The following is a 27,813-nucleotide window of genomic DNA, read 5'->3' as shown; positions in this document are numbered from 1 at the left end:
TTTGAGAAGCTGAGTATTGATAAAACTAAAATAGAAAGTGCTTCTGATGTTAGAAAACTTTTAGATGTATGTTCAGGATGTACACAGTTTACTCAAAATATCCAGCAAGATGCACAGAAATTCTTGATGTATATCCTTATGGTACTGGAAGAAGAAGGGGTAGAAATAGAAAATATGTTTTGTCTCTCTTATAAATGGGAACATAGTTGTGAAAACTGTTTCAACACATGCAGCTGATGTTGATTCAGAAAGGTTCATATATTTAACATTACCAGATAGTAAATCCGTGACTTTTAGTAAATTAGTTAAAGATGCCAATCACAACATGGAATGTTCTAAATGTAAATCAGACAATTCAACGTTATTTTTAAAGAAATATGGACAGTATGAAATTTTAAAGATGCAACGTTGTAAAGCTGATGGTTCAAAATTGGACACTTTAATAAAGAAGTTTACAGGACATCAATTATCAATATCTGGAAAAACTTTTGTTGCAGTTGCAATAATTTTCCATGATGGACCTTCTATAACTTTTGGTCATTACACAGTTTATCTTAAATGTGAAAAAGGCTGGACACTGTGTAATGATTCTCAATTGATTTTCAAGCAACGTTTGCCTGCAGAATTACCAAATTCCTATTTAATTTTTCTGAAACCAAAATTTTAGATACAAATTGCAACATCTGAACAAATCATTTTTGTGACTTTATTGGATCACCATTGGATATTTCATCAAAAAAGAATTTAAAAATTACCATTTGGCCTCATGGAAAGGTAAAAATTTCTCTTGTGGACTTCTTTGACAGATATTATTTTGGTGTATGTGCTTAAGCAACAAGATTTACAGACAATATTTATTGCAAATATTTATTGTTTTTAGATGATGTTTTTATTAAATATGTTACATTTCTATAAAGGTATGTTTTACTGAGAAGAGATTCTGGGCTTTTTTTAAACAATCTTTCAGATTGTTAATTTTTTTGCCCGCTGTTAAGTGATGCAATTGGTTTCACGATTTACAGTGAAATTCAACATATTCTGAAAGCAGCAAAAAAAGGGCAAAAAATTGTTTTTTTAAATAAGAAAATATGTGTACTGTATTCTAAAATGTATTGTTAAATATTAATACTTTTTTTCTTTTTTTACAGATTGAGAAAGAAAATTTAGGAAAATTAATACTTTTTTCTAGCAATTAAAAGAAAAACATTTATTGATAATTATGTTATTTTGTTGGTCAGGTAAGTTTGAAATATCTGTATTTATCACACATTTACTTTCATACTCCCTTTTTTTCACTTCTCCTCACTCTGCTTTTCTCATTTCCCTTGCGGTCCCTCAAGTACATTGAAGGGTGAAATAAATATATATATATTTTTTTTTAAATAAAATGGGTGCGCGTACCGTATAATTTTTTTTTAAAAAAAAGTGATTAAATAAATAAAAAAAAATTGTGAGGTAGGTTGGCTCTTAAAAGAGCCGTTGTGTTAATACAGGAATAGAGGAAGGAAAGAATGGCAATATTATAAGGTACCGCACTTGTGCTGCTCAATCTTATTGTCAATAAGAGGAATACTAAACTCCCCATAAGCAATAAGAGAGTAGCAAGTATTGCACCTTATATGTACACTCTGAAACCGAGGGTAAATGTCCAGAGGAGCAGAAGAGGGAGATGCTCCCACCGCAGAGGAAGTGCTCGGCTGAGCTGCCGAAGATGTACTCGGCTGAGCAGCTGCGGATGTGCTCGGCTGAGCTGCTGAAGGGGTTGCTGCAGTAGCTCGAGCAAAAGTCTTGGGATGTACATCCCTAATGTGTCTGAACATAGTGAAAATTCCAAAAGAATACTTCTTCTTTGGATTTCCTCTAGACAAGACACGCCCACAAAGTCTGCAGGTGACTAATGGAGCATTGACTTTTTTCTGCCCCTCTGGAAATGTAAAATATTGCCAGACAAAAGAATCCTTCTGTTTCCTCTTTCTCTGTCTGATAATGCTGTCCTGCTCACTCCCAGAAGAGGACTGCTGCTCTGCCATTGTATCCCAAAGACACGTCAGCTCCTTCTCCTAGGGAATCACAAGCAGTAATGAGGGGAATGGGTGTGGTGTTGGAAGTTTCTGGAAATGAAAGAAGTTTAAACCAATGAAAAGTGTTGTTTCTGGATCACATGACCTACCGTGCGCGCTCAGTATGCTTACCGTACGCGCACGGTAAAAGTACGCATGCGCGTACGTAAGACGCGCACACGCGCGCATGCGCATTAGAGGCACGCGTGCATGCGCATTAGAGGCACGCGTGCACGCACGTACAGCGGTTCCGCGTAAGGTGCACGAGCGAATGGCCGTAGGAAGCAAGCGTATAAGCGTCGCATACAAAGTACAGATGCGTACGTAAATCGCATACGCATGCGCACATGGAGCATAGATATTACGTACGCGCACCGTACTTATAGCGTACCGTGCGCGTACCGTAAGCTTACCGTACACGCACGGTAAAAAATCCTAAAAAAAAAAAGTATAAAGGTTTGTAGAAGATATTAACTATGTTGTTCAACTATATCTAAACATTTATTTAAAAAAGGTGAACCATTCCATATTGCAGGATACAGTAAATCAATGATTATATACATAGGTAGCATATTGTTTAAAAAAAAAATCTCAAAAAAAAAAAAAAATAAATAAATGGATTTAAAAAACCTTGAAAATTCTTTAAAAAAAAACATAGGTTTCACACACGTTATAGTTAGGAATTAGCATTTAAAAAACCTTGCAAATTCACTGAAAAAACCATAGGTTTCACACACGTTATAGTTAGGAATTAGCATTTAAAAAACCCTGCAAATTCACTGAAAAAACCATAGGTTTCACACACGTTATAGTTAGGAATTAGCATTTAAAAAACCTTGCAAATTCACTGAAAAAAACAGAGGTTTCACACATGTTATAGTTAGCTGGACATTTCACTCGTACAAAACCATTGAAATTCCCCCGATATAGTTAGTCAACTCGCGCGCCCACAATCCACTGCTTATGACGTCACATATTACATCACTCATGACATGGTCAGTGACATCACTCATGACATCACTGATGACATCTCAAATGACATGACATCACTGATGACGTCATCCATGTGATAAATTACCACATCTGCTCACACCCTAATATAACCTTTGATACACTGACTCAAAATTTAAGAGTTCCATTCTCAAAACCATACATACTGCAATACCAATAACTAAATACCCACTTATTAACTCTTAGGTCTACATACACCTCCACTCACTCACCTGTACAGTCACTCATACTTACAGTCACTCCATACAAAACAATCATATGCATTTATACACTTATATAGACACTCACACACTAACAAGCATCCATAGAGCTACTTTCCCACCTACTTAGTCATGCAAATAATCACACTCCCATTTACTCACCTATGTGGTTATACACACTCAAGTTCACTTACTCATAAAAATAGTATCACATTCTTACACTCTTATACAAGCACACACTCATCCATACAGTCACTCTCACAATCACACACTATCACATTTACCCACTTATATAGTCTTACACGCATATATACTGCCTTTCACATATGTAGTTAGTCACAAATGTACCACTGAGATATGCATTCAATCCCTAACACACCCATACATACACTCACTCAACCATACAGTCCATCACAGATGCACTCTTAAAACCATGCACCCATAGAATCACCCACTCACACATCTATGCATAGAGTCACACACACCCTACCCACACAAACACTCAGCAACCCATACAGATACTGAGACAAGCAATCAATAACTCATATACACACTTATATAGGTATTTACAAAACCATGCCGCCACTTATACACCAACATACAGACACATACAAACATTTACACAGTTTAGTCACTAGTCTGCAGTAAGATACATTTAATGACTCACTTATAGAGACAGTTACGCACCACAGAAAATCATCCATTTACACACTTGTACACCCACTCATTCTTCCACAGGCCTTTCACTATAAATATTAAACATATTAAAATTGTTCAGAAACACATACTCAATGGATGATGTCATCAGTGATGTCATCAGTGATGTCATTTGAGATGTCATCAGTGATGTCATGAGTGATGTCACTGACCATGTCATGAGTGATGTAATATGTGAAGTCATCAGCAGTGGATTGCGGGCGCGCGAGTTATAGTTAGCTGAACTAACTATAACGGGGGAATTTCAATGGTTTTGTACGAATGAAATGACCAGCTAACTAAAACATGTGTGAAACCTCTGTTTTTTTCAGTGAATATATATATATATATATATATATATATATATATATATATATATATATTACCTACTGGCGGTCGCCAGTAGGTAGTTATAGTTAGGACCACGTTTCCATAGGAAAACCTCAACATTCTATTTTGAATAACTTTGGTGCCGGTCGATGAATCCTCGCGAATTTCTCAAAATAGGTGGGGCGCTACGCTCCGCTCCTACCCTGAAAGTCTCGGGGGGATCCGTCAAGCGGGGGCTGAGATAAAAGGGGGGTCCCAAAACGCGTTTTTCCCATGCATTTTTCCATAGGACCTTTAGAACGAGCTACAGCCCGAACGGCTGAACAGAATTACTCAAAATTTGGCAGAGAGGTAGTCCCTAGGTCAAGGAAGTGCCTTTTGTAGGTTTGGTGTAAATCTGTTCAGTAGATTCTGAGAAAATAGCCTTTAAATCAATATATATATCTGAGCCCGCTTACGGTACGCTTACCGTACGCTTACGGTAAGCGTACGGTGGCGTGCGCGAGCGCGATTCTGATTGGCTCTTAGATCTTAGTAAACATTCGAATCGGTCGAAACCAGGAAGCGGCGGCCGCCATTTTGTGTATTTCACTCTGAAAAAAAAGAGTGAAAACAAGGAAAGGGGGCAATGAGGAGAGTTACAGACCCCCTAACATTTGTAAGGGGGTCAAAGAAGGACAGAAAAGTACAAAAAAAACATTTATTGATTTTAAAAAAAATCACGGGGTACGCGTACGGTAAGCTTACGGTAAGCGTACGGTAAAAAAAATAAAAATAAATAAATGAAAAGCAGATTTAAGAGTTTAGATATTAGGGGGCTCTAAAAAGAGCCGTTGTGTTTATGAAGTGATTTTTTAGTGGTACCTACAAGTAAGTACCGATGCAGAGTCTAAGGTTCAAGAGGAAGACTCTGTTCCCTTCATCATTGAAGTGCACACCATCTCCTCTATAAATGTCTTGCATGTCATAACGCAAGTTGTTGTGGTAAATGGCACCCATACCATAGTCACGGAGGAAAGCAGAAACAGATTTGTTGACGTGCTTTCTTGCTTTGTCAATCTGTGGACAGAAATGATTGGACCAGTTCCATTTTTGCCTTTGGCATATGTTGGAAAACACAAAGGCAGTTTTAGGGAAAAGTGTAAACAGTTGTGCAAAGGTGTCCTTCATAAGCATTTCCAGACATACCCCAGTCAAAGTGCCTAGGTCATTGCCACCACAGTGCACTATTATGAGGTCAGGGTGTTGGATTTGAATGAAGGATTTCACCAATGGCATCAATTGGTGCCACTTTAACCCTCTCTGACCAATCCATTTAATGTCTACATTTGGCAAAGCAAGGTCTCTCACCATACCTGTTTTCTCTGCAAACTTTTCACTCCAGAAGACATAGCTGTGCCCTACAATCCACACTGTGAACATCTTCAAAGGAGAACTGGATGCACTCAGGAGGTGTCTTTCAGTAGAATGGCAATATGAAAAGAAAGACAGTTTGGAAATGGAGGCATACATATTTTTTTCAAAACAAAAAGAACTGATTGGCTGTTTCATACCATTCTAGAATAAAAACTAGGCTGTATGTGTAAATTAATAGAAGCATGTTTTGTATTGGTAAAAAAAATGTGTAAACAAAGAACAGTACTATGGATTTGCTGTTAGGTTTGAAAAGTCAAGCACTCTTGCTCTGTGGAATTGAAACATTGTTTGGCGAACTTCTGACCTAACTCAACACAGCAGTGTTCCATGAGCTGTTGCTATGGTAGCAGGCAGAAGTCAAGTTGGGGGAAGGGTACTAGGCAGAAGTCAAGTTGGGGGAAGGGTACTTTTGGAAAAGGGTTGGTTTTCAACCAATAGAAATGTGTGATTACATTTGAAAAAAAGGGGGAAGCACTGAGATTTGAAACTTACAAGTATATGTGTGGAAAAATAGAGGGAAAGTTTGCCATTATCTGGTTCTGCTGAGAGGAGAGAGGTGAACACAACAGAGATCCTGGCTCTGATAATCTGCTGTTTGAGTGTCACATTTCTTTCACAACTAACTAATTTTAAAGGTGAGTTTACAGTTTGAGAGGGGATGTATGTAGTAACTTAAGAAATGAATAATAGAAATGGAAATTGTTTTTGTTGTAGTTACACATGGAGGTTTCATAATGTGTCAGTCTGTAAAAGTGATTTTCACTTGCCCAAAAAAAAGAGCAGTAAGTGTGCTTTCAAATTGGCAAAGAAATTTCGTTTTGGGACTAATGTGAAAACATGACTCTGTGTGCAGAGAGGAATTATAGGCAGAGATTTATTGCGTCTTGCTCTGGTGATTTCACAGTTGCATTAGATGGAAAGGGGGAGCAAATTTTTGGGGGAAGAAGCAGAGTCTTAGCACACACCCATGTGCTTGCCATGTATAGTCATGCACAGTATTTACAAGCGAGTGGGGTTTTCAGGTTTCAGTCTGTAATGCAAATACATTCAGCATCACTAAGGCTGGTTGCCCTTGCTGTAGTGTAGCAGTCTGGACATGGGCTTTTTAAAAAATCTGAAAAGTGGTTTCATAATGTGACAGTTTGTAAAAGTGATTTTCACTTGCCCAAAAAAAAGAGCAGTTAGTGTGCATTCAAATTGGCATAGAAATTTCGTTTTGTGACTATTGTGAAAAGAAATGTAGTAATATATTTAAATACAATAAAGGAATTGTTACAGAGAATCGGTGAGATCTGTACAAATAAAACTTTAGAATTTTATTGGATTACCATTGGAAATTTAATCAAAAAAGAATTTTAAAATTACTATTTGGTCTAAAGGAAATGAAATCAGATGTATTTTGGAGTTATTTGAGATATAATATTGTGATTATACTTCTGAAACAAACATATCAGACGGTATTTTAAAGAAATAAGTATTGGTATTAGATGATATTTTTTTAGAATATTATGCATTTCTATAATGTTAAGTTTAAGTAAAAAAAGAATCAGGGCTTTTTTAATACAATCTTTGTGATTGTTATTTTTTTTTGCCCGCTGTAAAATGATGAATGCAATTGCTTTCACAATTTATAGTGAAATGCAATATATTCTGAAAACAGCAAAAATAAGGCAAAAATATTTTATGGAAAAAAATGTAAATATGTGTACTGTATTATAAAATGTTTTAAAAATATTAATACTTTTTTCTTTTTTTCCAGATAGATATAGAAAATTTTCGAAAACTACAAACATTTTTAAAACTATTTTTAAAAAAAACAAATGAATAAATATTTTTTCAGTGAGTATGGTAAGTCAATAATAATAATTGTAGTCTCTCAAGGACCTTGTAATGTGTTTATTGATTTTTAGTGTTTTTAAAAAAAAAAAAAAAAGTACGCGCACCGTACGCGTACGGTAAAAAAAAATAAAAAAAAGTTTTTAAAAACATATGTAAAAAAAAGATGAAAGATAAGGTTGGCTCTTAAAAGAACCGTTGTGTTCATGCAGGGACAGAGGAAAGGAAGCATGGGAAAATTATTCAAAGCGACAAATGTGTTGATCTATTTTGTTGTTCACTAGGGAAACACTGGTCTCCCTATAGCAAATTAGATCTTGACAAAATGTGCATCGAATATCAACCTTCCGAAATCGAGGGTTGATTTCCAGAGGGCCAGCAAAAGGAGATTCTCCCCCCACAGATGAAGGGCTCACCTGACCTGCAGAAGAAGGAGTCAGCCCTGCAGATGATGGTTCAGGCTGAGCTGCTGTGGATGTACTGGCTTGTCTTTCTGAAGAGTTACCTCCAAAAAGATGACCATGTGTCCTTCTGTGTACATCCTGGAGGTGTCTCTTCATGGTGTGATTCCCAAAGGAATACTTCCTGTTAGGATTACCTCTAGAAAGTACACGCTTACACAGCTTACAAGTCACTAAGGGTGCATTTACCTTTTGCTGGCCTTCAGGAAAAGTAAAATAATCCCATACATAAGAGGGCTTTTGTTTCCTCGATCTCTGCCTCAAGACAGTGCTGCTAGTGCTAGCCTCACTCTCAGAAGAGCTCTGCTGTTCTGCCATCGTATCCCAAAGACAAACCAGCTCCTTCTCCCAAGGGATCACAAGCAGAAATGAGGGGAATGGGTGTGGTGTAGGAGAGTTCTAGAACTGAAAGTAGTTTCAACCAATCAAAAGTTGTGTTTCATGATCACATGACCTACCGTACGCTTACGGTACGCTTACGGTACGCTTACGGCAAAAGTGCGCATGCGCGTAAAAAAGACACGCGCTTGCGCGCATGCGCATAACAGTCACTCCCGGCACTTCCGCGTAACGTGCGCGTGTAGCGTACACGCGTACGCGTCCCACGCGGAGTACGCGCGGCTACGCAAATTGCGTAACTATACGCAAGCAGCGTAGGAAAATTACGGACGTTGCGTAAACTGTACGCTTACCGTGAGCTTACGGTACGCGTACTAAAAAAAATAAAAAAAAAAATAGAAAAAAAGTACTGCAAATAAATTTTACATGTTTATTTTAAAAAATATATTAAAAAAAACATATTTAAGAATTTTAAAAATTTAATCATAGTCTTTATAAAAGGTAAGAAAATTAAAATAAAAATATGTTAGAAAAAATAGAAGAAAAAAAAAATTATCATTTAAAAAACCTTGCAAATTCACTGAAAAAACCATGGGTTTCACACACGTTATAGTTAGGAATTAGCATTTAAAAAACCTTAGAAATTCAGTGAAAAAACCATAGGTTTCACACACGTTATAGTTAGGAATTAGCATTTAAAAAACCTTAGAAATTCAGTGAAAAAACCATAGGTTTCACACATGTTATAGTTAGCTGGACATTTTACTCGTAAAAAACCAATGAAATTCCCCCGTTATAGTTAGTTCAGCTAACTATAACTCGCGCGCCCGCAATGAACTGCTGATGACGTTACATATTACATCACTCATGACATGGTCAGTGACATCACTCATGACATCACTGATGACATCTCAAATGACATCACTGATGACCTCACTGATGACATCATCCTTGTGATAGAGTGGCAGACCTCCTCTTCCCCTAATAAAACCTTTGATACACACATTCAAAAATAGAGACTAAAATTTACAAAACAATGGACATACCAATAACAGTTACAACAACCTCTTCAGTAATTCTAAGATCCACATACACATCCACTCATTCACCAACAGTCCAATACAGTCACTCATACATGTACTCACTTATCATATGTACTCATACACCTATACATCCTGTAACACAATGCCACTCATCCATAGAGCTACTCACACACATAGTCACTCATGCTAATAAAGAATCAAACATACATTTACTTGCATATACAGTTATACACACACCACCACACTTACTTCTACGGAAACTTACACATACTTAGTCTTTTAAACAATCACTTATGGAAATACATACTTATTCATACAGGAACTCTTTCAATCTCTCACTCTCACATATACTCACATATATAAACCAATAGTCACATATACTAGTTTTAAACATATGTAGTTACTCATAAAGACACTATTTAGACAGTCATTCACTCACTAACACACCCATACACACACTCATCCACCCATGCAGTCCTGCACACATGCTCTGTTCAACACATACAAACAGTGAGTCACTCATTCATGCACCTATGCACTACGTCATACCCCCCACCGAACCATGCAGACACTCAGACTAATACTCAAAAAACCAACTAATAACCTATATAGACACCCATGTAGCTACTCACCAACCCATGCAGCCACTTATACACAAAGTGAAAAAATGATACAGATATTTATATATTTAAACATTACTCACTAAGCCATGTATTCACTATGATACACTTAATCAGTCAGTTACATAATCAATTTTTCAAAAAGAAATCATCCATTTAGACAGTAATATACCCATTTATTCTTCCATCAACCTTGAGATATACATATATAAAACATATTTAATTTTCAGAAAAACACACATTCACTGGATGATGTCATCAGTGAGGGGTCATCAGTGATGTCATTTGAGATGTCATCAGTGATGTCATGAGTGATGTCACTGACCATGTCATGAGTGATGTAATATGTGACGTCATCAGCAGTTCATTGCGGGCGCGCGAGTTATAGTTAGCTGAACTAACTATAACGGGGGAATTTCATTGGTTTTTTACGAGTAAAATGTCCAGCTAACTATAACATGTGTGAAACCTATGGTTTTTTCACTGAATTTCTAAGGTTTTTTAAATGCTAATTCCTAACTATAACGTGTGTGAAACCTATGGTTTTTTCACTGAATTTCTAAGGTTTTTTAAATGCTAATTCCTAACTATAACGTGTGTGAAACCCATGGTTTTTTCAGTGAATATATATATATATATATATATATATATATATATATATATATATATATATATATATATATATATATATATATATATATATATATATATATATATATATATATATATATATATGTTAGAACTGGGGGTCTCTAGTTGGCAGAGGTAGGTACTTTTGACCAAATAGGGACCCTTGCTTCTAGTCAGGGTAAGGGGGTACACTCCTAAAATAACCCCTGCTCACCCCCTTGGTAGCTTGGCACGAGCAGACAGGCTTATGTCAGAGACAGTGTGTAAAGCATTTGTGAACACATACAGTAACCCAGTGACAACACTACAGATGGATACCACATGGGTTTTATATTAAAAATAAGTATTCTTTATATAGAATTATCACAAGACCACAAGCCCCAAAAATCCACAATAATGTACTTTAAAAATGGTAGAAATAGCTTAGTTCTCTTTACATGGTAAATGCGACACTTTGAGTTCAATGTACCTTAGGATGCATAATGCTATACAACGAAAGTGTTGCAGGGAAGGTGATGCGTTGGTTCCTTACACGCAGGAACGGTGATGCGTCGGTTTGTTACTGTGCTTCCGTGGCAGTGCGACCCGCAACACCGTGATGCGATGAAGATCTGGTGCGATGAAACAAAGATGGCATCTTCTTCTTGATGCGACACGATGCGTGCATTCCCGACGGCCGTGCGGCAACTTAACAAGTCTTCTTAGCCGCGACAGGCCCTGTGACACGCTTCTCCGGTGATGCGAGACGCTTCGACGATGCAATGCGACAGCTGCAGCAGCGACGCCCTTCTTCAGTGATACGACGACAGCGGCTGTGGCGGCAACACACTTCTCCGGTGATGCGAGACGCTTCTGCGATGCGATAGCTGCAGCAGTGCCACCCTTCTTTAGTGATTGGACGACAGTGGCTGCGGTGGCGACACGCTTCTCCGGTGATGCGAGACGTTTCTGCTATGCGACAGCTGCAGCAGCGACTCCCTTCTTCAGTGATGCCACGAAAGTGGCGGTGGGGGCGACACGCTTCTCCAGGGATGCGAGATCCTTTTGCGATGCGGAGCGACAGCTGCAGCGGCGACACCCTTTTTCAGTGATGCAACGACAGCAGATGTGGCAGCGACACGCTTCTTCTTCATGAGTCGCGGTTCCATCTCCTTGTGAGACGCAGTCCCTCAGAAAGCCCAACACAACTACAGGCACTTCCAAAGAACTCTTGGGAAGCTGGTGGTTGAAGGCTGTTGTCCCTGAGACTTCAGCAGGAGGCAAGCTCTTTCTCAAACCCTTGGAGATCCTCCACAAGTTGAATAAAGTACACACAAAGTTCCTTTCTCTGTCTCTCCTCAGTCTCTCTGGTTCCTCTCCTCAGCAAAGGTTTCTTCTTGTTTCCCAAAAGTGATCTAAAGTTCTGGGGTCTGGGTCCCCCTTTTTATACACAGTTTCTCTTTGTTCTCTGAAGGCAGAAAGGCCTTTGCCTAGTCCAAACCAGTTCTGGTCAGTCCTGGAGCACTTTGTTGACAAGACTCCTTCTTTCCTTTCACAGTGCAGGCCAGGGACATCAGACGCACCACAGGAGGTGGAGACAGCATTGTGGAGGGAAGGCACAGCCCTATTCATGTCCCAGGTGCAACTCCTCCCACCCATCTGCATGCAGATCTCTCTATTCAGCCCTGTGCTGACTCACCCAGCCCCTGTCACTCAAACTCCAGACAAGGAATACACAACCTAGCAGAGGCAGGCTTGGATGCCTAGACAAGAAAATACTTACTTTCTAAAAGTGGTATTTTCAAACACAGAATGTTAAAACCAACTTCACTAAAAGATGCATTTTATCATTCTGAGTTCAGGCATACTAAACTCGAATTTCTACCTAGTTCCCTGAGTCAGTTAGGATTATAAGATGTAATAATCAAACTGCCCATTCTGGCCTATGGGGAACAAGTAGCCTTGCAATAGAGAAAAACGAAAAAGACTGTAATTCACTATTAGGACATGCCACACACCAGGGCATGTCCTACCTTATACTTGCAATGCACCCTGCCCTTGGGCCTACCATAGGGGTGTCTGATTAGAAGAAAAGGGAAGGTTTAGGGACTGGCAAGTGGGTGCACTTGCCCAGTCAGCATGGCAGTACCAGAATGTACACAGGTTCTGCAATGGCAGACCTGAGACACACTTTTACAGGCTGCTTCTGTGGGTGGCACAACCAGTGCTGCAAGCCCACCAGCAGCATTTGGTTTACAAGCCCTGGGCACACTCAGTGCACTGTACTAGGGTCTGGCAAGTAAACCAAACCAGACAATCATGGAATCACTAATCCATACATCAATTTACAATAGGGAGAGCTTATACACTTTAGCTCTGATCAGCAGTGGTAAAGTGCCCAGAGTCATAAAACAGCCAACAACAGGTCAGAAAAAATACAGGAGAAAGGCAAAAAGTTAAGGGATGACCCTGCAAAAAGGGCCAAGTTCAACTATATATATATATATCAAAACAATATCCTTTCAGGCATAAAGTGATGCATAAATTATGCAAAAATGAAGCAGAGAACTCTGGATAGTTCTCATGTTTTGGTAGACAGCAGCTCCTGTATAGAGCACCCTCAAAACCAGCAACACTCTACATCTACTCACCTCAAATGTCTGCTTTTCTATCAAAGTCTTTAAGCATAGGATTAGCACAGTGCCATCCAGGCTGTGATAGAAAGGGACAAAGTCTTTAAGCATAGAACTAGTCAAGTGCTATCCATGCTGAGCTGTAAAATAACAAAAGCCTTTTACCACTCCAGGCATAGTATTACAGTTTGAATTGGTAAAAAACCAACCAAGCCAACCTGAAATGAATAAAAGCAACTCCTGACACGTTTTGTGCTCTCATTAGAGTTCTTCAGAGACGTATAACTTTGTCCAGACACAAGGTAGCACCAAGTATAAGTAAAAAAGCTAATACTCTTACAGGCATAGACTGACTTGCAAATTATGCAAAAAAGAAGCAGAGAACTCTGGGTAGTTCTCAAGTTTGGGTGGAAAGCAGCTCTTGTAAAGAGCACCCTCAACACAAGCGACACTTTAGAACTGCTCACCTCAAATGTCTGCTTTTCTATCAAAGTCTTTAAGCATGGGATTAGCAAAGTGCCATCCACGCCGAGATAGAAAGTGACAAAGTCTTTTGCCAACCCTATAGCAAAGTCTTTAAGCATAGGACTAGCACTGTGCCATCCATGCCAAGCTGTAAACTAACACAAGCCTTGTATCACTCCAGGCACAGTATTACAGCTTTGAATTGGTAAAATACCAACCAAGCCAACCTAAATGAATAAAAGCAACCCCTGAAACGTGTTTTGCTCTCATTAGAGCTCTTCAGAGAGGTATAGTTTTCTAGCCACAAGGGAGCACCCAGTATAAATCAAAACAATACCCTTTCAGGCATAGAGTGGAGCATAAATTATGCAAGAAAGAAGCTGATAACTCTGGGCAGGTCTCAGGTTTATGTGGAAACAGCTCCTGTATAGAGCACCCTCAACACCAGTGACACTCTAGATCTGCTCACCTCAAATGTCTGCTTTTCTATCAAAGACTTTGAACATAGGATTAGCACAGTGCTCGGGTGAGATTCAAGAAAATGCTATTATTGGCTAGTCTAAAAGGACTGACGGATGCGTATCAGCAAAACCCCTTTTTCAATGTCAGTGTAATTAGGAGTGTAATGGAACAGAAATTGATATCTGACATCAGGGGGGTGATGTGACCATGTAATTGGAGGATGCCATCCTATTACATTGATTGCATTATACATTTTGCAATGATTATTGTTAACAGAATTATGGATTTCCACCCTGATTTCACCACTGAGGTTATATTTATGATATATCATGTCCTTTGCAATGTGCGTTAATTGACAACAATGACTCTTGGTCCATTTTAAGTCTGATTGGGGAAGAGTTGTTATGTTAGCCATGAAATTGAAATCTATATTTTATGCCAGGGGAGATATGCTATCATGATTTTGGATTACGGCATTTCAGTATATTGATTGCAGTAGAGATTTTGCCATGATTTTTGTCAACTGAGTAATGGCTCCAGTTTGCCGCACCTCCTCTTACATCATTGAAAATAAAATTTAATTGATGTCATATTACGCTCCTTTTATTGTGTGGCAATCGACAAGAGCTGTAATTTATAATGTAAGAAGTATCATCTTAACATGGCCACCACACTGACATCATATTATGTAGAGCACACAGACCATCATCACGTTTTATGAACTGTTGTATGTAACATATTCCTCCTGGGTTTAAATTATGAATGAATTACTGGAAGCGGAAGCCGGCCGCCCTGACTACTCTGGGCCGTGGTCCCACCGTGGGTCTAAATCATCCGTGTGTTGCTGCCGATGACGTTCCCTCCGGGGGGAGCGCTGGGATCCTACGCAAGTGCTGGTCAATGGGGGCCGTTTTGGCTGCAGAGCCGCACCGCTTGAAGGTGGCCTGGGGGAGTCGCGACCCGATTTGCGAGGTGAGGCAAGATCCGTGCTACGCTGGGCCGCGACCTCCCGCTCCATTGTCCACCGTGGAGTTGGTGCGAATCTCTATGGAGGAGCCATCCGGTCCTGCTGTGTTGTGCTGAGAGGGGAGGAGAAGCTACTTGCAGGCCTGTGCCCACAACCATTGCCTGAGTTGGAAAGGTAGAAGCATGGGGGACTGACGATGCTGGAACGCACCTAGGGCGCCATTGTCGGTGTGCTGTGCAGATATTGTTTATTCTGCTGGAGCAGTGCCCCCACTATTACAACGTGGTGAGAGCGGGAGGTGTAAGTGGGAAGCGGCTGTGAGCTTTGAGACGGCCCGTTCGCAGACGCCGCGCTGTGTACCCTGATGATTCTGCCATTTTGGGCTCCATGGCGATATGTTGGCTGAAATGTCGGAACTTCGAGGCATATGAGGTCGGCGCAATGTAGATGGCGCGCCACTGGGCCAACATAGTCCTTGCCACTATAGTTGGGATCCGGAAGTGGTGAACCTCGTGGCAGTGGTGAGGCATTTAGGGCCGTGGTGGGGTTTGGCTGCTGCGCGTGACTGGCGGTGAGACCCTGACTGAGCCTTGGTACAGGAGTCTATGCAGATATTTGCAGCACCCACTGGTGAGCCCTATTATTCCCTGGTCACCCTGGGTCATTGGAGACTCGCTCTCGTGGTGGGTGGATTGCGATGCCTGTGGAGAGGTGCTGTCTGCTAAGCTGCTAAGCACCTGCAGTGTGAAGTGGGTCTGCTTGGACCGCTTCACCATGGGCAAACACAACACCAAGCAGCCCAAACTCACTTTTGATCAACGTCGGTCCACGAGACAACAAGAATCGGACTCAGAGACCACCACAGGGGGGTCCGCTGATGGACAACGTGAAGACCAGGGTGAAGATATGCATGCACTCATGTTGGAGGTGCGCTCGAGTCTGCGCACTATTGAAGCCAAATTAGATATCTTAACATCACAGATGGAGTCGGTGAAAGCACAGGTCGGATCGCATGAACACAGGCTGGATGTATTAGAAAATAGACATACCGACCTACACGAATTTCAGGTGGAAACCAAAGAACAAGTGTCCCAGATGGACAAACTCCTCCATGTAATCCGCGCCAAGAATGAGGATTTGGAGGCCAGATTGCGTCAAAACAACCTACGCATCACGGGAGTGCCGGAGACGACGGCAATCACAGAGAAGGAAGTCTATGTGACGGATCTGATTTGGGAACTGTTCGCAGCACATCTATCACCGGTCTTTGCGGTGGAGAGGGCCCACCATACTCTGGGAGCGCGGCCACTGGTAGGGGCTCCTCCACGGCCTATATTGGCGAGAATCTTGAACTATCAGGATCAGGATGTGGTGCTGAGGCAGGCTCGTACAATGGGCACAATCACACACCAGGGCAACCAAGTCGCCTTCTACCCGGACTTCACCCCGGCGGTGCAGGCTGCTAGAAGAGAATTCTTACTGGCAAAGAAGATCCTATTGCAGGCAGAGATACTGTACTCTCTGCTTTACCTTGCCAAACTCAAAGTCTCCTATGACGGCTCGGCTCATTTTTTCACTGACGCCAAATCGGCCTTGAAATTTGCCAAACATGTTGGTGGCAAGCTGAACAAGAAATGTCCAGGTCCAGCTGTGGCAGAGGAACCGCAGCTAAGTGATAATGACTAAATAATAGACATTTGTATTCCTTATGTTACATGTGTATTCCCTTTTTCCCCTACACAAATGTTCATAATTCCGCAAACTGACATTCTGTATATTAAGGTCCCAGACGTCTATGCTCCGTTGCTTTATGATACACACAAGTGCATAGAATTTCTTATTGTTCTAATAATTGGTAATGGTTCATAACACTTTAGATGAGAGATACCAGCCACGCACACACCTTGTGCCTTTTTAAATTAGCGGGGTGAGACAGCTAAAGTGGGATAGATGATCGTAATCGCATGATGAGAGATGTGTATAGTGAATGTCGCCTTAAGACCACATGCTTTGTTTGGATAGATGCAGTGCAGGTTTGATCTCTTGCAGTATCTTGGCCACCCTGTTACGGGAGGGAAGTTTGCCGGTACTCATACATCCCCATGGGAAGTTTCCCTGAAACATTCAGTTTTGAGTATTTTTTGGGGGGGAATTGCTTCAACCTCATTGGGGGGTTGATGTGGGTGGGGGGGAAGGGGGGGTTTCTTTGGGGTGTGCTTGTTGGTGTGTGGCTGTCAATTGCTAGGACCTATTCTAGACGCAAAGACAGAACTATTTGTCCGATGGGGCGGGGAGGTGATGCGCATGCACCTTTGCTGACGATCACGAGACTACGGTAAATTGTTTAACATGGAACATTAGAGGCCTTAACGACAGTAAGAAGTCGAGGTTGGTCCATGCGTATCTCACACGCCACAATCTCGACATATGCTTATTGCAGGAGACTCATCTCCGATCACAGCACTCGACAAAACTCAGACATAGGCGTTGGGGCTCTTCATATGTGTCAGTATACTCGAATTTCTCTGGGGGAGTAGCTGTGCTGGTGCGGAGAGGCATAGATTGGATGGAAAGAGAGACTTATACTGACCCTGATGGATGTTATGTCATACTTCTGGGCTATTTGGGTGGCACTTTACTGACAGTGGTAGCACTATGTGGCCCCAACACAGACTCCCCTGGGTTCTTTCCGGACGTCTGGGCTAAAGTTAGGGCCACGGACTGTACCACGTCCCTCTGGGATGGAGACTTCAATGCCATTAGACAGACAAGGCACAGCTAGGACACATCATCCTGCGGCTAGCAGGGTATTAAATGCCCTGTTGGACGAGGCTGATATGGTGAACATATGGAGGCTTCGCAACCCATTGACTAAAGAGGGCACATGCTTCTCAGAACACCATCGTGCCTGGTGTAGATTGGACTATTGGTTGATGTCGAAAGATGTGGCCAGCTGGGTGGTGGACGTTAAGCATCTGTCGAGGAACTTATCGGACCATTCGCCATGCCTGCTGACCCTCTCCCTGCCCAACACTACACGGAAGGCGTTCGCTTGGAGGCTGCCCTAACAGGCGCTTTTAGATGAGGCATTCAAAGAAGAAATACGCACTGACATTATGGACTACTTCACACTTAACATGGGGTCTGTCGACACGGAGGCCTCACTATGGGAAGCGTTTAAAGTGGTCATTATGGGTCAATGTATCTCTAGACAGGCGGGCGTCCTCAAGGCCATTAGAGCAACTTTGAGCAGTATTGAGACACAAATTAAAGATTTGGAGGCGCGTATACAAGTAGATGGGGAAGCCGCCCTTTGGGCTGAGTTGAAGGTCAAGCTGCTGGAATATGAAGAGGAAGCACAGAGGGAGGTAAAGTTTCTGGGGAAATATACGGAGGCCCGGAGGTACGGGAAAGGAGACAGACCGGGGAGAACGCTGGCTGGTATGCTTCGTGCCCCTGCACCGCAGCTTTTGTCCCGGAAATTAGGAGTCCACAGGGTGACGTTGTCAGGGGCTCATCAGAGATTTTACATGAGTTTTCATTATTTCATACAAATCTTTACACAGCCACACAAACTGCTTGTCCGGAGGGTATGCAGGAACTTCTGGATTCAGTGGCGCTGGTGTGGTTTAATGATAGACACAGAGAATATATGCACCTGCCATTCTCAGTGGACGATATCAAAGATGTTATTAATAGCCTGCCTTTGGATAAGGCCCCCGGTTCAGATGGTCTGACGACCGTATTTTGCAAAACATATATTGAAGAACTGGCGCCCAAACTCCTTGCGGTGTATGGGGAGGCGCATGAAACGGGCATTCTGCCTCAGTCAATGCGTGAAGCTATCATTATCACCTTACTCAAGCCGGGTAAACCAGAAACCGAATTAGACTCATATAGACCACTGTCACTTATTAATGTAGACGTTAAAATCTTGGCAAAACTGATAGCGAATAGGCTGCAACCTTTACTTCCAATTATAGCGGTACCGGATCAATCGAGTTTCATACCTGGCAGATCTACATCCCACAACCTTAGGACAGTTTTCTCAGTCTTACATTATCTGCACCCTGATGTTCAGGAAGCTGTGGTATTCCTGGATGCTACAAATGCCTTCGACTCGCTTGAATGGCCATACCTTTTCCGAATTTTGGCATGAATGGGCATTGGCCCCCTGTTCATTAAATGGATACAATTGCTATACACTGAGCCGTTGGCTAGGGTGCGAGTGAATGGTATGATCTCCGCCCCGTTCCATATAACGCGAGGCACTAGGCAGGGATGCCTGCTGTCCCCTTTACTATTTGCTATGGTGATGGAGCCTTTGGCAGCTCGCATCAGGCAATACCATACCGACAAAGGCATAGGCTTTGGAGCTAGGAGCCTTTTGATTTCGCTGTATGCCGATGATATTACGCTGTATATTCTGCGTCCTGAGTACAATCTGGATGTGGTGCTAAGGGAACTCATCAAATTTCGGGGCCTCTCGGGAGTAAACATTAACTGGTCTAAATCAGTGATATTTCCACTTACTGACAATACTAAGGCAGTTACCTTGGAGTTCCCGTTGCAAAGGGAAAATGATGCTGTGAAATATTTAGGCGTTTGGATAAGCAGGAATTTACAAGACTTGTGGAATTTAAATTATGGCAAAGCCACCGCCTGGCTGGAGGACAAGGTGAACCTGTGGGCTAAACTTCCACTTTCATTGTCAGGGAAAATCGCATTGACTAAAATGATTGTCCTTCCTAAATTTTTGTATCTATTCGTTAATCTCCCACTTATACTTACTCAATCCTTATTCAAGACACTGCGTTCTTTGCTAATCTCCTTGGTATGGGCTGGAGGCCAAACTAGAGTGTCCTGGGACCTTTTATCCTTACCTACCAGCCAGGGAGGGCTGTGTGCCCCAGACATGAAGTTATATGCGCTCTGTGCACAGGCGCAGTTCTTGCAGTACTGGGTCCACCAGATGCCATTTCAGCCTCATGTGGCTGTTGAGAAAGATGTGGTTGCGCCTGTTCCACTTAAGGTGGCAGTGTATCAAAAATGTAAGCGTCCCACAGACTGCATAGATACTACTGAGACCCTCAGATGGGCCTGGGATGGAATACGTAGAAGAGCAGTCGCGCAGATTTTATACGGACCTTCAATCCCCCTAGCGCAGAATCCCATGCTTCCCAATGTCAGGGATGAAATCACTGCCAAAGTGGTGCAGACTATGTCGCTTCATACCTTTGCTAATCTCTACCCAGGCGGAGTATTCAGGGATCCCCCGAGTGCTGTGGAAGGTCAGAAGTTATCTTTCGGAGAGACGTTTTTATATCATAAACTACGTGCAGCCTTTCGGGAGTTACATGCTGATTTCCCATCCCAGCCCGTTCCACTGACTGCCCTAGAAAACTTGCTGGTCACGCCATCGCCACGCAAGCTTATCACCAGACTATATATACATATGCACTCATATGCAGAAAGACGCACCTGTGATTGTTTCTGATGCTTGCCTTAAGTGGAATACTGAGTTAGTTCCCCCTTTGTCTGATGACCAATGGACATACTGTTGTGCCCAGATGACGGAATTGTCGCCTAACTATAAACTTCGGCTAATCCACTTCAAATGTATTCATCGCTACTATAGAACGCCGATTAGTTTATTTAAAATGGGACTTAGAGATGACGACTGTTGCTGGCGTTGCGGAGCCCTTGAGGCCTCCTTCCTCCATATGGCGTGGGCTTGCCCGGCTGTCACTGAATATTGGTCTCAAATTTTTGAATCCATAAATCAAATGTCGGGGCTGTCACTGTCCCCATCACCATTGCTCGGACTGTTGGGATATGTTAGAGACACACATGTGAGAAAACGCTAATTACATGCGCTGTTATTGCTATTTGCCAAACAACAGATAGCTTTATGTTGGGGTAAGAAGAGGAAACCCACGGTCGGAGACTGGGTTCGGTGGGTTACATACGGACAAACTCAGCTTGCTATATTTTGGGAACTAATGCCACCTACCTCCAGACCCAGAGATATAAAGGAACCGTTTATTGACTGGGCTCGTGCTAGATCCACTAACTCTGTAGCTGACACAGCAGTTGGAGTCCATGTCGGTCCTGGGTGACTTATTGTGTACATGTACTATGACGTAGTCCTTCAAGATGTGCTGGAAAGGGGTTACCTGTTTGCACTACCAGGGGACATTGTGGTAGTCAATTGTATATTACTGTCAAATTCTGTATAGTCTTGTATGATTGTTTATTGGACGGCAGATGTCGCCTTTGTCTGTTGTGTGGTGCATCGCTGAGCCCACTGTGTCTTATTTTGTTGTTCAAGTTTTTGGGGAAAATGTTCTGCCACATGATCAGATTGCAAGAGGGGTCACTTACACACCACTGTTTTTTTAATTTTTTTAATTTTTTTTTTTTTGGTTTTGTTTGTTTCTGTTAATGATCTTTATTTGTACTGTGTGCATATTGAAAATCAATAAATAAAATTTAAAAAAACATTAAAAAAAAGAAAAAAAAACGAATCTTTGTAGCAGTCAAAATCTCCAAGGCTTGAACAGTTGCAAAGGTTCTAAATAGAAAAATTCTCTCTTATCTGGAGGTTCACAACTGAGTTTTCTGTGATTAATATGATTCTCTTTGACATGTTTCACTAAACATCCATCACATCCAATTACTGCTTATTTTTCTTCTTTCATATTTTCTATAGCATTCTTTTTAAACCTGCAATGTTGCTGTATTTTATACAGACATAGGTTTTCAAGATGTGGACTCCTTTTGGGATAGTATGTATCCAACATATTAGTTTTGACAATATCAGTGCTTTCTGGCTCATACTGTGCTTAGTATTGGATTTCTTGAAAATATTTTAATACTGTATTTCCTGTGAATGCTAGGTATAGACTTATCCAAATGATTCATCTTGACTTCGAATTAGGCGTGGGCGATAAATTCCGTTCAGCTCACGGAATTTGGGGAATTTGGGTAATTTTGCGATCCGTGCAGAACGCGGAATTGCCCAAAATTCTGCGTTCCGCTGCTTCTCGGAATTTTTTGCTTGTTCGCGTTCTCAAAATGCGTGTTCGCAAGAGATTTCCCCCGAGCACGCAAACAGCATTCGCGAACAGGAAAAAAGCATAGCGAACAAGTAATTCCACCTGTTTGCGGAATTTCTGCGTGCTCGCGGATATGTTTTACCATTTCGCGGAGCTTTGCGTACCGCGACTATGCAAATTCCGCCCACCCCTACTTCGAATACAAACTGGCTGAGCCCAAATGATCTGAAACTTCATAAGAGCCTATCTCTGTATGGCAAAGCATCTTCAAGCTACAACTGTACAATTTCTTGCTGAGACTCTTTTCTGCGGACATTTCTTCCCACATTTCTTTCATCTCTGACTATTCAGATTTTGTAATATATGATGTGACATAACGAGAAACAGCAATTAAATTGTCTGCAACAAATTGACTATCCATGTTTGCATTCCATATTTTTAAAATGAGTAGATTATAGACATTAATATACTTTGAAGCTTCTGTTCTTCTTAAGTTGTATGTATTCTTGGGAGATTTCCAACTTATTGTATGTCTTACTGCTGAGAAAAAACTATTTACTCTTCCTTTATAAATGATAGGTTGTGGGAATCCAAAACAACATTTTGTATAACATTTTCCTTTACATTTGTATTTCCATCTTCAGTATTTCCTACATCTATTACATTGAAACCGTAAAGCTTGTTGTCTCAAGCTCTTTTCTCTTCCTTCTCTTAGAATGGCAAATGTAACATACTGTTCAATGGAAGACAAAAGAGCTTCATCACTAGCTGTTCCAAATTTTGGTGCATTCCTTATCCAGAATAGCATGTGTATATGAGGAGCACCTCTGGCTTGGTACTCTTTTCGCCAAAAGAAATCAGTTACCGCTCCAAGAAGTGGAATGCTTTTATTGCAGATAAATGACAGAATAGCTTGAAACCAATGGTTAAAAAAACGGCAGACATTTACAGGATCCAAAGAACAGAGTTCTCCTGCTGTCTTCAGTTCAATGTTTTTTTACAGTTGAATTTGCTTCTTGTGTGAATTCAAGTACATCATCCCACGCATATTCAGTGCAGCTAAATGTTAGAAACCATGTAGATGTACCTAGGTTTCTTAACATACATTTAAGCTCACCATGACGGCAATACCAATATTAATTGGTGCCACATTGGCATGCCATCAAATTGATTATCTGAGAAGCCACATTTTCATCTCTTTCTTCAACTTTCTCCATGAACTCTTTTGCAGAAACATGTTGAAGATGAACTTCTGTTTTTAATATATGGTTCACCACATATGAAAGTGAAGACAAATCACTCTCAAACAGAAGATAAAATATATATGGAATGCACTGCCGAAATCTTGGATCTTCAGAATACAATCTTGTTGATCAGTATTCTGATGCTGGAATCTGTGCAGCTTGCTCATCAAATCGTCCACCTTCTCCAGTGGGGAATAGCTGTGGAAAACAACAAGCTTCTAAACTTTTTTCCCATATACTCATGGGAGCTCCTTTTGCTTCTTTCATTTGAAAGAATTCAATAGTGTTTCCTATGATTTCTTTCGAATTGAGAGGATGTATGGTATAATGTTCATAAATCTCTTTACTCCTGGATTTGTCTACTTTTTCAATTTGGCCAGTTGAGATTAGTTTTTCATCTTGTAAGCATCTTACTTCTTCAACAACATTTACATTCTTATAATAAATATTATTCTGTGCCAACATTTCAAAATTTATTAATATCTACAAACTCTTCCCAGATTGTTTTACTCTTTGTTGGTACACCATTTACTGGAATTACTACTGCCTCATTTTCCTCTCTGTCTACACCAGCTGGTTTAATATTTTTCTTAAAATCTAAAGGTAAGTACACAACTCTTCCTTTGAGACCTTTTTGTAAATCTGTTGGTGGCAGCTTACCTGTCTTAGGCTCCATACAAACGATGGCCTGGAAAGGGTGTACAGATTGGATATGAATAGACTCATATACATTTAAATCTGACAGTTCATGAGGAATAGGTACCAACTCTAAGTTGTTATGTACTGCTCTATCTGGCATTCTTTCTTCTAATTTGTTGTAACAGTAATAACATATAACTTGCTAACTGGACAACTCGAATTGTCCTTCTACAAACAAATAAAGAGCAAATTGCTGCCACTTATTGTTTTACTTTTCATTTTTTAAATATAAATCAAAATTCCTAGTTTGACTTCTATAGTGAGTACGTCGACACCAAATACATACATTTTGGTTTTTCAGAGGAAACGGTGTTAAACTTTGTAATTTATTTTGCAAAATCATCAATTCTAATCTATTTGTCCTGTTCTATTACACCTAAAGTTATCAAGTCCTCAGTTTCTCTACACTCCTCTTCAGAACCAAATACATTAAACTGTACAACATCACAAACTTTCTGTACATCTGCTACAGAACCATGCAAAAGAGCTGTATTCATTTCACTTAAACATAAGGTTGGAGTTTTTACATAGTAAAGTCTCCTCACTAGCTTCCACATTTCAGAGAGGTGTGCAGCTAGCATCCTCAAATGAGGAAAATAGCATTGGCACACTTTTCTCAAAAGACAAGCTAGAGAATGACTCTTCAACCTCGGATATTTTCTTATTTTACATGGATCTAGTCCTTGCAACATCTTAATCTTGTGTTTAAAACTTTTTTTGCATATTCGCATAAAAATTTGTAATATGTCAATAGACTCCTGTTGAATACTGCAAATACTGCTACAATCCCACTTATATACAGCATCTTGTGTACACCTTCCTTGAACTTCTTCAGCTATTACTTCTTCTACATTCCTAGGACCCATTTTTTTCTTTGAAATGGGAGAGACATTTTTCACCTCATAACATCGACCACTAGTATGAACTGCATGTACTAATGGGTTCTCATGCAAATAGCTTTCTTCATTAAAGAAAGGCTCAGTACTGGAAGTGTGCTTCCATTCACCAGTAAACGTTTTACAAAAGTTACTTCTATTAACCAGTCATTTTCTTTTGTTTTTCTCCTTCATAAACACCATTGTTTTATCCAATGTTCTCATTCTCTTCAATATTAAGATAAAAAAGTTTTGTTTCAACTATAAAGCTCTATCAACTACACTTTCAATCTGTTGCTTTCTCTTATAAAATGCTGATCATCTTTGACTTTCAAGTTTTTTAATACAGTGTGTTGTTTTCTATAATTTGAAGTTCTTTCAACATGACTAATTCTCTTTTGATTTCTTGATTAACTTTTATTTTTAATTTCAACATTTTCCACAGTTTTCAATCTTCCTAATAGTGTTTTAAGAAACTGTTTGGTTCTCTTACCAGAAGATTTGTTTTCCTCTATAACATTGTAGCGCAACATCTAATTTCTTCTTTTCACTCTTTTTTAAGTAGTACTGTTTTGTTTGCTCTCTTCTCTTTTTTTAAAAACATTTTTTTATTGAAATCCATATATTACTAAAATTAGCATCTTAATCTTCAGTCATCAAAATTCATCAATAACATCAGATTAGCAGGACATATAATTTAAGATAGAATACCTAAACAGGAATTCAACATGCTGCCAAGTCAAAAACTGCATTTTAGATCCAACGAGATCAGACACATATTGTCTTAAAACAAAGACCATTGCCACATATTACTAACATTTTAAACAGATCCTTAGTTCTGACAATCCTAAAATATGAACCAAGTTAAAACATATATAAAAAATATATAACTTGATCCTATATAGTTTACTAAGATCGCAAAAGCTATTCTAAACGAAATATAGTGCAACTACTTCTTTCCCCCCTTAAGATCATAAAAGACAGGATATCACCAATGAAAGGCTCGAATACTAATTCTGCAAATTAAGCATCACCATTAAAAAACTCAGCCCAAATCTTCTCTAACTTTTTGAGCTCACCCGTTCATGAGACATACGCTTGTTCACTTCTTTTAACCTGTGCCATTTTCTGGACCCATTCATGTTTTGATGGTATTAAATCCGAGCGCCATCTTTGAAGTAGAAGTGATCTGGCAAGAGCCATTCCGATATATAAAAGTTTAATCATTTTGTCTGGTAGGCTGAGGTCTGGATCATAACCAAGCACTATCAACAGGGCATTGAGACCACTTATTAATATGCCTTCTGTTGCTAAATAATCAAAAATGTAGATCCACAATTTCTGGATCAGAGGGCACTGTAATATTATATGCATCCAATTGGCAGAAGGGTGATTGTGGCACTGAAAACACTGCCCCGATTGGTTTGGATAAGCCTTAGCTATAAAGCTAGGAGTTCTATACAGAAGCCACTTGCTGAAGAATAACATCCTCTGCCAATTAGCCCCTCTGACCGTGCTGAAATGTAATTTATTAATTGTACACCAAACATTTGCATTAATTTCCAAATCCTCATATTTTTCCCATATACTTATAGCCTTGGCTTCTAGATCTTTCCCTTTGATTGAGGCTAGACGTTTTTTCCATTCCCCAGGTTTCTTTAAAACCGTATCTTCTAATAAGTCATGAACTCAACTTTTCTGATTGATACTCTGGGCCATGACCAGATTACTTAAAAACTTCCTAAGAGCCTTATATGACCCCAGGAGAAGAAAATCACGGGAAATTAGTCGAGACATTTCGCTTATATTTAACTATCTATCGTTCTGCAGGAAATCCAAAAGTTTCCGGAACCCTGTCTTAGTCCAATTTTGAATGATTATAGACAAATCTTTAAATCCTGCAGAGGCAAAAAGACCCGCTATCGGAGTTAGAATATTGATTGCCAAAATAGAGTATCTTCTATAAAAAGCCTGACGTTTATGATAAAACCAATGTAAGAACTTATAACGTACTAATTTAAGAGATCTAAAAATTGTTAATGGGAAGTGGATCTGATTTTCTATACTGATTAAATTCATAAAGAAATTTACAAAAAAACCTGAATGTAATTCCTGCTTAAATCTAGACATATATTGTGCAAAGTATGCATAGTAATATTACTTCAAATTAGGGAGAGCTAACCCGCCCTCTGCCCGCTCCTCATATAAAGTGCTCGGTGCAATTCAGGGGACCTTCTTGCCCCAGAGAAATGATGTAAACATAGACTCTAATTTAATAAAAAAGGAATTAACTAAAACACATGGGATTGCTGAAAGGAGAAAGTTAAAAAGTGGAAGAACTGACATTTTAATCAAAGCCACCCTGCCTAGAATAGATAATCGGAGAGAATACCATCGGGTAAACTGATCTTGCACTTTTCTTAACAATGGAACAAAATTTAAATCATATAATTCCGAGATCAATGGTGAGAAGTAAAGCCCTAGATACAATCTTCGGATTTGAGATGATTTCGGGGTGCAGATCCCTAGATGCCCCGCCACCGCAAAGTAATATTTTGGTTTTCTTTTTATTAATTTTATATCCTCCAAAAGCCTCATAACTTTCAAAAATCTGGAAGGCTTTTACCTGCATTTCCTTCTCTGGCTTTATAATAAGCATGATGTCATCAGCATATCATTTTATTTTGTCCAAATTTGGCAGCGGAGGACAGATATCCATGTTATTCCTAATAGCTATTGCGAGGGGCTCAATAAAAAAGGCAAATTTCACCAGGGATAACGGACATCCC

This window comes from Triturus cristatus, chromosome 6 (genome assembly GCF_964204655.1).
Source record: "Triturus cristatus chromosome 6, aTriCri1.1, whole genome shotgun sequence".
Taxonomy (NCBI): Eukaryota; Metazoa; Chordata; class Amphibia; order Caudata; family Salamandridae; genus Triturus; species Triturus cristatus.
Note: the sequence above shows the minus strand (reverse complement) of the source record.